Source organism: Bombus impatiens, unplaced genomic scaffold (assembly GCF_000188095.3).
Source record: "Bombus impatiens unplaced genomic scaffold, BIMP_2.2 scf_0102, whole genome shotgun sequence".
NCBI classification, from domain to species: domain Eukaryota; kingdom Metazoa; phylum Arthropoda; class Insecta; order Hymenoptera; family Apidae; genus Bombus; species Bombus impatiens.
In genome coordinates this window covers 1409705-1425735 of record NT_176521.1, presented here as the reverse complement: position 1 = coordinate 1425735, position 16031 = coordinate 1409705, and the positions used below count along the sequence as shown (strand labels likewise).

At 37.8% G+C, this 16031-nt stretch overlaps 1 protein-coding gene across 8 annotated transcripts in view; it reads right to left on the bottom strand.

The window, feature by feature from the left end:
* Window positions 1-5043: 5043 nt before the first annotated feature.
* LOC105680233 overlaps window positions 5044-16031 on the bottom strand; it is a 241548-nt gene continuing 230560 nt past the window's right edge. For 3 of the 8 annotated variants that reach the window (XR_004460887.1, XR_002945835.2, XR_004460888.1), the window contains exons 3-5: window positions 8370-8629; window positions 7493-8279; window positions 5044-7384 (exon numbers count right to left, since the gene is read on the bottom strand). The gene's annotated coding sequence lies outside the window, so the exon portion shown is untranslated. Of the gene's footprint in view, window positions 7385-7492; window positions 8280-8369; window positions 8630-8862; window positions 9336-10115; window positions 10358-16031 lie in introns of those variants that run through there. The other 5 variants (XR_004460881.1, XR_004460882.1, XR_004460883.1 and 2 more) reach the window with 3 other exon arrangements.

Below are 16031 nucleotides of genomic sequence, written 5' to 3'. Positions count from 1 at the left end.
CACGTGCGTCCGTTTCTAACGTGTAGCCGCTGACCATTTTCTATGTAGTCTCTTAAGACGACTTGCAAATAATCCTTCAAAATGAAACGAACGTTGGTAAATTAAAGTTTTTGCTAAGAGATACAGGGTTTCTTTGGAAGGGAATGTTAACAACCATCGGCGGGAATGTTCATTTACACCGATAAAACTGGATGGTACCTAGCGGACACATTTTCCGATGCTCCCGTGGGTTCACTGCCATGGAAATACGGGCATTCTGAAAAGCAGGAATGAAACACGAATACCGCGGGGATCTTGCTAAAATTCGACGAACTGATTCGGTACAAGCGGACGAACATACGCGGCGGAGTTCATTAATAAGTTTCACATACTCGTGTAAGCCGCGTGGAATGATTTTAATTAAAAATATAGGCGAGCGAGAATTTTTGTCCGGATAATATTGAAAAGGAAAGGAATACGAGGAGCTGGTGCAGCAGCAACCGGATCACGATTCGGGTCCGTTTTCCAACCGTGAGCCACGTTTTTCTACCAAGGGGGAACGAGGAACGATTTTAGTGAATACCGTGGAACGCGGCTTAAAAGAAAAGTCCCGGCCCTGTATTCACGTTCATTACCTATATTTTTCTGTCTTATACGGCTCGTTAAACGCGACGTGCTCAATACGAAAACGCCGGCGTCAGCTACGACCGGCGTTGCGCTGCCCGGATTTTCATATTTCACTTCAATCTCCACTTCAGCTGCTCAACATACATATACTCGGGGAAAGGTCGGACACTCGTGCGGAATTCATAGGGCCGGGCGACGACCACGTGGGGAGGGAATTTACATCTGCCGCTGGTCCGCTGGATGGCTCTTCTCTACGCGAAAATTATTTAGTGGTAATTATTACCGGTGTCGTCCGACAATTTGTCTGTCGCCCGATAGCATGCTTCGAGTATTTTTAGCTCGTTCATCTCGTTTTGCCTGAATACATCGATAAAAATGTCGAAAATCACGATAAGCTTTGGAAATCTACCAGCTTCTCTATTTATTTTGAAGTACTTGCAAAACGGTGTAATAATATTAATGATTTAACTCGTGATTTTTGTTTCATTTTCGAAAATGCACGCGAGAATTGTACAGTCTACAACTGGTAATTTTTCGCTTGTAAATTAATACCTAACAAAATTTTGTTGAAATTAAAGTACTATAATCGTCGTATTTCTTCTCGCTTTTTTTCTGTCCAAATTGCAACTATCGGGAAAAGTACAGGTTTTAATCGTACGTTTGATAAAGTGGGAGGGCGGGGGGGGGGGATAAAATATGACAAATATCAATAGACTAAAATAAAATTATATTCACGTATATAATTAATATCGTCTTCTTCTTTTTGTGCTCGTATTTAAAATGTTCAGAAATATACAGCTTTACAATGTGAAAGAAATTTCAACAAGTCATTGCTTTTAATCCATAATCTACATACATCACACCTATGCCTCTATCTTATAAGTAAAAAATTTAAAGTTTTTCTACAGAACCTTACTACTACCACCTTGATATACATTTACTGATAGCGGCGCAATATATGAAGTCATCTGAGAAAATTTCAAAAAATAGAATGTATCAATCAAAAACTTAAAAATAATGTATCTCCTTTCCTGCATCTTTAAATTCATCGTGTTTGACCATCTTTTGATTTCCTCAAATTCACAAAAAGAGTACGAATTGATGGATAGAACGATGCTGTTGGCGTAATTATCAGCCGGGAATAAACGAACCGCGATTACTGGTTCGTTTCGGGCAACCGGCTGCTGCACATGGTAATACACTTTTCCCACACACAGGCATAGAAACGGGATAACACGCGAACACGTGAGACAGCGGCGCGCTGATGATCCGTCAGCGACGCCATAACGTATAAGCGAAGCGATGATAACATCAGCGGCACTTATAATGCAAATTAGCTGGTGACACTCGACTCGGTAACAGAGTAATGTAATGCGCGAATAAATAGCAACAACTGGCCGGGCGCATCGCGCTGTCAAATGCGTCCTGAACTCTCATAAAGCACCGTTGGCTGCACCAATTCGTCGGCGTGGGCGTGAGTTGTAGGTATGCTTCTGATGGAAATATTGACTATTACGCGCGACCGGGAATGTGTATCATTGAATTGCCACCGCCATAAATATGCCGAAATTCTGCCGGCAGCGTTTCATACTTTTGATTTATCCGCACGCGACCAGACCACGATTACATGTGACCTGGCCCCCAGTGTCCATCCAGATCCTTAGGCCTCTTCTCCTCTCACAGCGTTTCGAAAGGTGGCTACTGGTGTTGGTTACATATGGTGTTTCGTATGGAAAAGTTGTACGTGCTTCGAATAAAGTTGGATTAGTAATTAATTAGTAACAAAATTGGTAATTGATCAATGATCCAAAGAAACATTCAATCAGTGACTTTTTAATAGTAGTTTGTAATTATCGTTGAATATAATGTAAGAATATTAAACACGAAGATTCGACGATTTGTAATTTGTAAAAGTTACTTGTAGTACTCTGTTTTATAATATCCATTCTATAGGAGAATAATAACAATGTTAGTTCGATTATACGAGACGTTTCTGACATTTTCGTACAAGTCGAAACTTATTGGAACATTATTGAAAGAAAGCTTCAGACTGATTGTTACGTCGTATTTTGTAGTTTTCCCTCGAATAAAATTTATCTTGAAACAAAATCGTGTTTCATAAATCTGATCGTTTTTTTTTATCATACTCTCTGAATAATTTTTTTTCTTTCGCTCTTCTGAATTTACAATTTAGTTCACAGTTCTCGGTTCATTCTTGAAGCATTCGTTTCAAATTGCCTAATGCTCCAAGAAGATAAGTCGAATAAAAAGCTATTAACTACTCTGAGCCTCTGCTACAAGACTATGATTAATCACATCATATAATCATACGCTCGATCCTTGAACGAAAAAGCTTTTTTACTTCTCCTACATGCAACGTAAAGATTATCGAACACGATATCGACCACAGAGTCAAATTACGTACTGTCCAATTACGAGTAGACGACACTCCGTCTAATCGTCGGAAGGAAAAGGAATTAATTCGTTTCCAATTAGATCTTATAAACCTTTCAAGCGTGCGTTTAATAGCCTGAATGAGTATTCCCGAAACGTTAAGCTCGCTACTTGGCAGTGCGTGCATCCTGTGTTGAAGGCAAGGTCCCTCGTTGCAAAAAGCCGCGTCTTCGAACCAAGTATTCCGTAACCGTTTGCATTAGTAATTCAAAGACTGACATAAATGATACGTTCAATCCCATGGTTGAATTAATAAACACAAATAAAAAGGCTGAGCTTGCGCTGACTAATGACGTATTTACCGCTTCGAGCCCGGGACTCGGAGCCAGAGTCGAAGCATGTCGAGTGTGCATGTATGCCAGTTCATTAAAATTTACCTTATAAACCGGCACCGTTGACACATTCAACGGTGGACGTAATAAAGCAATGTTTTAATGCCGTATCGCGAACACCCTCGTGAATTACCTTCTCATCCCGGCGATGATGATTCTGCTTCAGCCCTTTCTTACTTTAAATGCTAACTGATTGCATACGTCTCTGTTATTAAAATGTGGTAAGGAATGCTGGGTGGTCTCCATACATACTACTCAAATTTGTAAATAACTTCCTCTTCATGCGTTTAGAATTTCATTATATTATATTTCTTATAGTTTTTACTATTTATGAATTGATCAAGTTTCAGTAACTGGATTACATTCATCGTTGGATATACGTTCTTCGATAAACAGGTTCCGTATATTATGGAAATTTTTATATTTCTGTAGTGCAATACGTTCCATATAACGTATAATGCGTATAGTAATTTCTTTATAGCCTTTGCATGTATAGTTTCGACAGTGTTTCGATAAATTTGCAGAATTTATTCTTCGGAACAGTTTTTCAACGACCACAAATGATCTTCTCAAAGTGCTTTCTATCTTAAATGGTGTTCCTTTATTGATCAGCTTCGTTCCATTATTTAATCCCTTTGCCCCTTTTAATAAAAAAATTGTCACACGAAATTGAAATAACTCGATCAACAGCCTAACAATTGGTATTACAATATAAACTAAATGACCTCCCTAACTCTTACTACTGGGCAGTAGTATAATGATCTTCAATAACGATTTTATTCAATCATCAACACGATCAATTAGCAACGACACTGTAGATTATTCGAACTGCATATCAGGCATAAAATGATTACTCGACAGTTAGTACTTACGTCCTTGTTACTCGATGCAACTGCGGCGGACCTGTAAATCTGCTTTTCGATGAATTAGTGAGGTATCGATAGCACCGGGCACGGTGTTATTAATAGAGCGACATGTGTTGCAGATCGCTCGCGTTGTATCGATACTCGCGTCCAATTGCGCGTTAATTATTGGTGCCCTGTGCCTGACAATAACGCGAATATTGATGAGATTATCAATAATTTCCCCGTGGGTTATCCCCGTTGCGGTTCGCGGGCATCGCGTTTCACCTCAATTTGCATGCACCGACGGACAATAATCCATAACTGGTCCAAAACTCTTCTTTTCTTACATTTACCACACATCATTACACACTGAATTCCAGTGCAAATCAATTGTGCATTTTTCAGACAAAAATATGTAGATGTTCGTGTAAGAGTTTTATAATAAAAAATAAACAGAAAAATCATTGTGGAATATTTTAAGCAAATTTAACTTTGTATCGTTCAAAGTGTTTATTCGTAAACAACGAAGTGTTACTGGAAAGTTGTTTCTCTGAAATACGAACAAATGTACTGTAATATTAAAGAAACTCTTCGATTCGACACATGGCAATTGGGAAAAGAGTAACGTTTCAATCTTGTTTTGTTATTTTGCATAAAATCAGTAGCCTTCTGCGGTCAAACGTTCAAAGATAATCGTAATGACCTTTTAACTTCATTATTTCAAGCTACTTTGTTTTAAATATCATTCAGTTGTTAAGACGCATCTAAAAAGTCATCAATTTTGGAAATAATAAGGAATTTTTCAGTAACAGTAATATGGGATCAATTTATTTAGCTTTTATTACAAATCTTCTTTAGTAAAAAAAACATATATAACCTGCATGAAAAGAAATAGATAGCTATCGTTGGAGAAACTGTTTTTCTTCAGGATCCTGATTTTATCGACAAAAACAGTTCACTGTAATATCGTTCATTCTCATAATAGCTCACTGTATTTCGATTATATAGAGTGATTCACAAGTATCCAGTCTGAAACTGAAAGATACATTTGAATGATAATATCTGACACCGCTATCGCCTAGGAGGCATAGTTAGATCGCAGAAGGTTAACCCTCTGACGAGCTAGGCGATCAACGTCTAACAAGTTTTCACGAGGAAGCCAGAGTAATACAGAAAGTCGTCTGAATAGCATTCCGTATGGAAAGAGGAATGGATGCAATCAGTACCGATCGTGCTGTTGAAATTTATACCAAGTTCCTACTGCTTGAGTAATATTATTGCACTAACATAACAAAATATATACGTAACATAACATAGTGTATACGATCTTTGTTTTAATGTTCGAAATTTATATATATATAATGTGTCAGTGATCATTTCCAGCATTGTATTCAGTTTACTAAGGCACCATCAAATTTTTCATAGTAATTATTAGATATCATCTTCAATGTGTTTAAAATTATAAAAGTATAAGGTAGTAAAAAAATTATTACGAAGATTTTTGGCTTCTCCAAAGGAAAGATGTTTTGGAAATATTCGACGATGATTTCTATTTTGATTTCTTTTTTTTTTTTTTAGTAAAATATCCTAACCAGAGATTTTGTCTCTTTCTTAAATTTGTAATTCCTTCCTGAATAAAAAGCATTCTTTTCAATTCAAGATATTTAATTTTGAGTGAAGGTTTTGTACTGTGGTTTGTAAATGTGACGATCAGTACTCACGTGTATTTTCTTAAGTTTATATTTTCTTTTATCGATCCAAAGCTAATCTACGAACCTTTTTGCAATCTAATAAAGTGAAATCAAAAGATGCAAATGAGAAATTAAGATATCTGACATCGTCGAAAACCTGGAATGGCTAGTACTTCCAAACTAGTAATTTCATTTACTTAGGCTTACGAGGACCTTTAGATGCGATGAATCGACGTCTATTCTAGCAGAAGAGCTGGGGGACTTTAAACAAACATCATCTAGTTTAGTGAGGGGTTGTATCGGGTATACACGATCTCGTGTAAACATGACAGATCGAGTCGAGCCACTCGAAACATCCATGAAGGGCTGGTAGTTTTCTTAAGTCGACGTGGAAGCCCCTGTCTCGTTTGAGACAGGTTAGGGCAGCTCTTAACTTCGATTTATACAAGCTTGTAATTTCTATATACATACATATTTCTTTGATAAAGTCCTGTGTGGCAGGTGGAGTTATACCTACATACCAAGGTATTAAATATCCATTAAACCATTAAAATAAATATTTAATTCGTAATTAATTAGCAATTAAGTAGTGGCTTCAACATCCAAATTGTAATTTTATTTTTCCTTCATATTTCGATCAATGGAATTGAATTCACGCGTATTAGTTATATATACATAGAAGCTTAGATGAATGAAAATAATCACCAAAATTACTTCAAAGAAATAATTTCAATTTGATCAATGATTTTTTAAAATTTTAGTATTGTCCGTATATTTTCCCAGCGCACATTGATAATCAAATAAACTAAAAATGAAATGAAATACTTAAAGTTTCAGCCTAAGACGACTTCAAGATACAACTTTATTCACAGTCGATCGTTTGCAATGATAGCACATCGCTAATAATTCCCAGTTTCTAAATGTCAAATGGTAAAGAGCGGCAGCAGGCTTCCGTTTGCTCTGTGAAAACACGTTGAACCATTAACAGAGATCCGGTTAACACGAAGCATATCGTGGACGATCGTAAAGACGGCAGGAGGCTTGATACGCGTAAATAAACTTCCCTCTCCCGAGGATCTCGTTCGAAAGAAAACACGACCGGCTGTCTGTCTCTCTGTGTGACTTGCAAGTCGGACGATAGGTTTGTCGATGGATCGAGTACCCTTCGAGTGTTCGTCTTTGGAGGGTCGAACGGAAGCCGGTTTGCAGGTCGAACACTTCTCAACGGATTTGGAGGCAGGAAAAGCCAGCCAGATACTTCATCTTCCAAACAGATGCAGACAAGTCTGGCGCCAGTCTTGGGTACCGAGGTTTCTAGTTGAGATTTCGAGGCCACTGGGGACATGGACCACTTTCACTGACCACCCTGAATCTTCCGCTATATATGTTCATTTCCATTGAGAGTCACTTTACAAGGTCGCCAATTCTTTGAAACTTGCAACATCTCTGCTGTGTACTTTATTTTGAAAATTACGTAATTAGAGATTACTATTTTGTAAATTATTAAAAACTACACAAACGTAGCTCCATATGGATTTTTATTAAATGTATTAAGATTGAATACCTTTAATTGTATTCTGAAATAATTTCAATAGTCTATGTTCATTAATTTTACACACAGATCTCAAATACTTTTGTGAGATTTTTGTTACTATCATTATACTAATTTCCGTTTAGATGGTCCAATATGTAAGTGGATTTATATTCCATCGAAGAGAACTGTCTAAAACGTTAATTGAAATTGCAGATGATTTTAAGTACAAAAAGCAAATTTTCTCGGTTTATTTGTGCTGGTAGGTACTTAGAGAAGGAAACGCACGTGACACGGACAATGGCGCGTCGGCCGGAGAAATACAAAGGTAGTCAATAATGCGTGTGATTTGTGCAATAGGCGCCTACTGCACGTGCACCCGGTGCCGCGTAATTCGACGCTCCGAAATCGTTCTAGCTCGAAACATCACCGATGCACATGTGCGCCCACTACGATATCCGGGCCGAGTTGTATCGCGCGCATCCATGTTACGTGCATTCGTGCTCGTCATTACGTGCAGCGCTTGCTCGATACGTATCTGGGCATTATCTCCCTTACGTTGACACTCGCCATCATTAGTCGTGATTTTTGCGGTTAATCGAATGTACTTCCTCGGAAACTCAGGCTGTCATTCGAATTTCGATCTTCTCTTCCTTGCTTCACAGAAAGTATCGTAAGATGGAATGAGTATCAAAGATCGTATCTTTATAGATACAAACACAATTTCAAAGAAATGGCACCTAAACAAAGATTCATATTGCTGCTTTGTATATTTTTCATATTTTAACATATTCTATGTATCTTTGCATTTGTTAATTTCCTGTAAGTATATAAATGTCAGTTAAATGTCCATTTAATGCCGTGTGTCCGTAATTACAAATAGGAAGATAGGAAGAAAAAAACTATTTACGCGATTGAAATGTGGGTCAGTTTCTTGCATAATCTCCCTGAAGTTCCGAAGCGCATTTGGTCCATTTCCTAATAAGGTTCTGTATTCTTTGCTTGAAGGAAACTCTTGTTTTCAAGCGTAGTCGCTGTCGTTGCAGCGTATCTTTTTGTCGAAACGAAGCTCTTGTTTTGAAGCAGAATCACGTTTCTTGAACAGTTATTCTGACTTTTGGACCTGATTTTTCTCTTTTCTTGCCATCTTCTGGATTTAGTCTCCTAAATCTGGAAAACACAATAGTCTCCATTACTAATTACATTTGTGTAGTTGATATGACATTAATTAACCATACTTCATACTAATAAAGTCTCAAAACGCTCTTATTTTATATATCCAAACGATGTAGCTATACGTTGAAAGTTTATACAAATATTCCAATATTAAAGCTTCTATAAATCGGAGATTATATCGAAGCTTAAAGTTTGTAGCTCAATCCTCGATTGAACAATTAAAACACCTCATCACACCCAAAACACTCGAACTATTCGAAGTTTTCGTGAAATAAAGCGGATCGTCGTATGTTTTCGGTGGATGGCAATAATTAACCGAAAGCACTGGCCACTAATTTCAGCGAATCGTCGGATACACGGGAATGCGATGCAATGATCTCGATTGTCCTGCTGGTCGAAACGATGGACCAGTCATCCGTGGTGAATCGGGGGTGGCGCGGATGAAGGGGAACGATCCATACGTCCGATGGGTGGGCGATGCACATGCACGCTGTGCACCGGAGGCGCCGCTGCATCAATGCACTCTCCACGTTTTGCGCTCGTGCCGGTTGCACGTTGATCGTACCGACATCGAAGATAGGGGATAGGATACATATAATTATGGAGGGACCGTGCTCCATTTCACACGTCACACACCGTGTGACCGCGTCACACGGCCAACGCCTCGGCATCCTGCGTTCGATGCGCTCTGCATGTGCGCTCCGCATGTGCGCTCCTCTACCCGCGATTGGTCCACGGAAGGATTTCACGCAACGACAACCTTCGCTTCCATTTGGAAAATTGCTTGTTTTCCTTGGAAATCGTCTAAATGCTCGGTAAAACTACCAAAATTCCAGGGTTTATTTAATGGTTCTTTGTTTTACGGAAAAATAGGTAAAAATTACACGAAGTTGAATCCTATTAATTGAATCCTTGTTATTTGTTTAGTTTTATAGTGAAATGATTATGTATGATGGTAGAATTTTGCTACTATTTCTGTTTGACTTCCTGTCGTGCTTACATAGGTCATTTTATTTTAATTGACGCAAATCACGTTCAGTTAAGTAGGCTCGTCTTATTTTAATCAGTGTCGTTGCACTCTAGTTTCGAGCACATCTTTAACATACTGTGTATCTGGATCGTATATATATATGTTAAGATGTATAATTAGAGAATAGAAGCTTCTGTTATTCGAATTTGCAATGACAATGTTATAAAACTATTGCTATATTTTCAGTTTGATATACATATTTTCTGAAACAAATTTATTGACGATTTATAGAAATACAATTTTTAATTACTTACATTTCACTGGATTTCAAATATCGTAACTGAACGAAAAAGAAGTGCCGAAGAAGATCAAAAATCGAAAGCAACATTTTAATATCAGTTACATGTTACATACACATTTTATTTTTATCGTTACTCTGAGACTGATCTACATGGTGTTCCATTTAATCATTTAATTGATCGTATTAACAGAGATTTACATGAAACTTACGTTGATCGAGGGAACGGAAGACGCAGTCAGGGTAGATGTATCGACGGCGTTGCAGCAATTGCAGGGCTGCGAGGAACAACGAACGCGACAGACGTTCGACGATCATACACACACGTGCATGTAAAGCGATTGAACAGCGAATGATTCAATTTGTCAGACCAATGAGTTTGTCAGGTGGTACTCTATGCCACGGTGTGCAACGCGCAAGAGCTCAAATTGGATTTGATTTAACGCCGCGCGTATTGCCGCGCATTACACACTAGAAATATCGCAATTTCTCGCGCCCCATCCAATCGGTTCTCCCGCAGTTCACAATAGATAAAACGTCGAATTTGTTACACCACTGATATTCCTCTTATTTCGTTAACATCGCTTTCTACTTACAAGTTTATATATAATTAAATAATGAACATTTTCGTCTTAATCTGGGCTTGAATTTTCCAGAAATAATATTAAAAATATGTAAGCGATGTTTCTGTACATATAAATATTTTGAAATACCTAATTCTCCTCATATAAGTTATTGTCAAATAGCATGAATCTAACAACTTTGATGCACTTCACGAAAATCTTTAGTTTCGTTATATTAAATGACAATTATTTGGTAAAATTCATATATATTGAACGCTTAATTAAAACGTGGCTTATTTTTATATTTGAAAGATCGTATCAAATGTATCTATTTACTTAAGAAATATATATCGTGAATTTAAAAATTACAGAATTGGAGATTCGTAAATACTTAGTTTCGTAATTCACCATGAGAATAAATTCACTGCCAGATAATCAGAAATTTATTTAATTTTCTTTCAATTTTCTAATCATATTAAGCTAATATATACCACTGCCAAAGGCTCTGTTGTACGATTATTATCTGTATCTATATCTTAACACCTTCATCTTATTTAATTTCCACGATATTTAAAATCCATCGCGATTTACGTACTTCTACCCCGTAAAAGTCACCGAAGAATACTTCGAGATTTTCCATCGGGGCTTTACTTTCTCTGATTATGTAACATGAGTACCGCGTAAGGATACCACTCCCGATGGTGTTGTTTCCCTATGGAACGGGGACGAACGACATTACCGACCAGTGGGCCTGACTTAATTAAATGGCTTAAGTCCTGACGAAAATCCGGGGGTCGATACGGCTGCGGGAAAAATATTTCAACTGGATTAAGGACATAAGCTTTAGAAAAAGGTTACGAAGGAGGAAGGCTAGCTGCCGGAAAGCGGTATAAATTCTAATGTGGCGGCATTATAATTGCGCGGTTTACGTTCGCCGCCGGCCAAGGGCTGTACCAGGTCCAAATTAGCAACGATCATTATTTATGTCTCGCGAGGAAAAGGGGTTAAAATGGCCACTCGTTGCTGTACCGGTTCCTCTAACCCGGAAGACAAAGGGTACACACTCGAGGAAAGGGAACCTCCAGTCCCCAAGACATTATTTATGCGAATGAAACCAGTGCCGAATTACAGCCACCGATATGGCCGCCGTCTTTCGAAAGAACAAGCCAGGGGTAAAGGGTTCACTTGCTCGTTGTACCTACTCTTAATTTTGCGAAAATCAAGATTTATTTTGTATCTTGGCCGAACAAGCCAATTTTAGAATCAACATTCGTGCTTTACTGCCGTGGTAAGTAATTTTACATTCATCAGTGAAACGCGAATATATTTATGTAAATGTATATTTTAGTGAATTCAATTAAAGAAACGAAACCCGAGGAGAGATTTGTTTTACTCGCTGAATACTGTAATAAAGAATACTTGCACTTTAGATATTTTATACATTTTTCCATATTGTTTACACTCCGTGTATTTTTTTACAGTTAAATTCCCCATTAACGTATCAACGTACAGCTTGTCTTTGAAAGGGAATGTACTTGCATCACTGAGTGCGTTGAATGACTAAGCGATGTGTCGTATTATATATGAATTTTCTTCGAAACTAGACTTTATTCTGTACCAGAACGAGATGTATAAAACGAGATTTAAATCATATATCATTGAGTGAAGAAATAATCATTTTCCAACTCCATACTATTTTCGTCGTGCATGAAACGTCAAATTTCTTTAAATCATTCAAGTATAATATTACGTAATTGCAGGTAACTCTGTAGCGTAAACGATCCTAAGACTTATACAGGCAAACATAACGAGGCCAAATTCTTCTCATATCGTCTGTGCAACGAAATTCCTCGAACGTTACCTTCGCCAGAAAGCTTTCTCCGCATCTGCCATGTAAATATGAAATCAGGTTCAGTCGCCACGAGGTTTGTCGTTTCGATAACGCAAGCAGCGTGCGTTTTTCAACAAACGGTACAGGTAATTTATAGGACACCGTGACACTCTGTCTGGACTTTATAACGGGCTTTATGGTGTAGCGGCAAACAAGACCAACTGATAAGTAGCTATCTACCATGTTAAACATGTTATCCTAACGTGTTACAGACATGTCTACGCCGAAGCGGAGATAAGCAACAAGTGTGCAGTTCACATCGAGCCGTTTGGGAAAAGGTATTGTGTACTCGCTGCACGTTAATTGTCCCCTGCTCGCCACCCCCGCTCCAGCCAGCATCCCTGTGGACCACCCCCTTTTTTTCGAGCGAACCGAGTTGGATAACGCCACGGCTGCCGATATGAAACGACGTTTTAATCATCGAACAAGTACAAAACCAACCTTTGATTCTCCCCGCCACGCGAATATTTGCCCGGTATTGAAGGGCGAACCGTCGGAAAAAAGTCGCTCGATTATTTCAACGAACTCTTTTGTACGCGTAGGAGAGATTTTTCTGTGATTGAGATCGCAAGTTTTAAAAGATGGCTATTGATTAATCTTCATATATGACGTTTGTAGAAAACTTTATAAATATTTTAAAATAAGGTGGATGTATATGAAAGTATTTTCAGGAAATTTAAAAGAATCGAACAATACAGTAATTATTACATCGTATAGATATTCCTTTTTCGATGATTGTAGAGGTAATGGGATAGATTCAGTTACACACTTTTATGTATACAGTTTCATTAAAAAATATATCCCAAGCATGATTGTAGGCTGCCTTTATCGCTATCAAATTTTATTCGTCCATAGCTAACGATCTTTTCTTTACATACTCATCGTATCATAAAAAGTTTCAATTTTTGTTTCCGTTCAAATCTATTCAAGATACATTAAGTCTACAGAAATTCTTAAAGAAGATCGAAAGAAATCATTTGTAAAATTTTATGCATTTAACATATTTGTCAGTAGAATTACCTATAAGGTGGTATGATCATTAACTATTAATTGCAAGAGTGTTCTGAAAAAATTCTTCGACAAATATTTTGTACTTTCTTAAATAGAAACTATATATTTTAATTATCACAATTATTATTAAAATACATTAACTATATTGTAATAATTACAATCTACTATTTCATTTGATTTTAGATTTTATGATATTTAATTTTGTGGAAAACGTTCATTCGGTAATTAATTACACTGTAAGGAAGCTCTTGTGTTGGGTATCTTTCGCAGAAACGAAAGGATACACGAAAACAACGGAACGGAAGAATGATCGCAGAAACCCTCAAAAAGCCGTATTTCACGGAAATAGCCGATGAAGCCTCCTTATGGTCAGCAAATATAATAAAGTCCAAGTCCATATATACGTGCTTATGGTCTCGGCGTGGCAGACCCCAAGAAAATGCAACGGCGTGCCGTGTACCCAGGCATGGGCCAAGAAAAGAGGGAGACGCGACCTCCTCATATTTTCTGATTTTCCGCCAATAAACCCCATTACTATTTATCAGGCTAATGCGTCCTTATAACTCCCATTAACAACAATCTATACAGTCTCAGGCATTAGCGGACCTGTATACATGTACCGTGGGTAAATCTTCTTCAGAGAAGAACGGTTTCTCTTAATTGTGTACATTTTTATTCTTCCAAAATTTATCAGACAGAAACGTATTCTTTAAATTTATTGACATTTTGGGACCGTAGATATCAAGTTTTATTTTAAAATCGATTATCGACGAAGAGAGATAATACCGTTATTCGTAAAATTAATAATTATTATGTTGCATTGACTTTGTAAGCATGTAACAATAACTGAAAAATATTCAATGCTTACAGTATTTTCTTAATGGATAACTTTTAAAAATCTGGAGACTTGAACGAAAAATTCTTCGAGAATGGAATGACAAACTGAGGATAGAGAAAGATTATAAAACAAGGTGAACAATAAATTGTAATTGTTACTTGTCAGATTCTATCATATATATGTCGTATATAATATCATAACGTTCCTAAAATGTATTTCTATGATAATCTTCAAATCGTGATTTAATCGAACCAGCTTCTAAGAAATATCTTGTAATTTAAACATTTTATAGACAGTCTGTGAACTTTGGACTTATCGTATCCTCCAAAATACACTCCTTCTTCTCACTGATTTTATTTAAAAAAGCTTCACAGGGGATAAGGAATGCAGTTTGAATGGGTCACTTTCTTCGTCAAGTGTTTCCAGAAATTCTTAAAGAACACTAAACAATCTCCCTTTGGAATAAACAGGAATGCATCATGAGTAATTGGTAGGTCGATACCGCTGAGCATCTGTCACGACAGGTCTACGAAAATAGGCAGGATTATAGCCTGTTTGTCGGCGACCATGAACTAGACTAAACAGTGTCATAGGTCGTGGCGTTAGTCTGTATACATAAACGCACGACGAAGGGCGTACGACCGGTAGCAGCCACTCGACTACCGTCTGTTTCAAGGGTTTTTAGAACATAAATAATTTTCTAGAGGACTTCGAAAACTCGAATCTTTTACTTGATTATTTTGCTACCATGAAATACCGGTGGGACATTCTTGAGATAACGTTAATTGATTTAAATGTATTTCAAGTTCCCGTTGAAACACATACGTGTTCTTCCAGTTTCTCACAAAGATATACTATGTTATACAAAAGATATGTAAATTAGTTGTGGTGATTAATTCGTACCATGTGTTCTGTACGTTGAACTTCATAAAATTTCACTTGGTGTTTCTCAGATATAAGTAATAGTAAGGATTTCGGATAGAGGTAACACGATTTTAGAACATTTAATATTATTTACAGATATTTAGAAAATGACGTTCCAAAATTAGGTGTCCTCGCTTTCGATGTAATTTTCTATGAATACACTACCAATAAAGAAAGAATAATTTCCTATATGAAAATACCTTAAAATTGAATCGATCTCCATCCAAACCTCTTTTCAATCTTCGTATCGGTTCCCTAATAATTACCTTGTAATCAACAACCAGAATAAAAAACGAATACTAGTGTTTCTTAAACAAATGACCACTAAGCAAGGCTCGTCCACAGCTGTGTAAGATTTATTCCACGTACGACCTCACGGGTGAAAATGTGAAGGTGGTAAAACGTTGGCTCCCGAAATTTCGAAAGCTTCATTTCGGCCACGATAAAACAAACGTCGAGAAAGCGAAGAAAAGTCCGCGACTGCGGGCGAGACAGAGGTAAGATTCGGGCACGCAGTGTAATATAAACGTCGTAAAATAGGAAGCAGGTGAATCGTATAATTCGCGAAGGGGGCCAGGTTCGTCGAGTAATTCTCAGCCGCGTTGCGACACGGCCCTCCTCCTCTCTGCGTACGCGTTACCACCATACCAGCCACCACGTACGACGACCGCATCGCACCACGTGCTGCTCATATCGCCCTCAGCGCGAACGGCTCACCGGAAGGGGTGAGTCTGCCGTAATATACGAAGAGAACGCGGTCACATCCGATTTCATCCGGCTTCGGTTGTGTTTTTCTTCGCCTGGATATGCTAGATGCGCCACGAGAAATTGTCTACGAGCTCCTTCGCCAACCGGAAATGAATGCGGTTAGGTGATGAAATGCACCGCCTTTCCCTGTTAA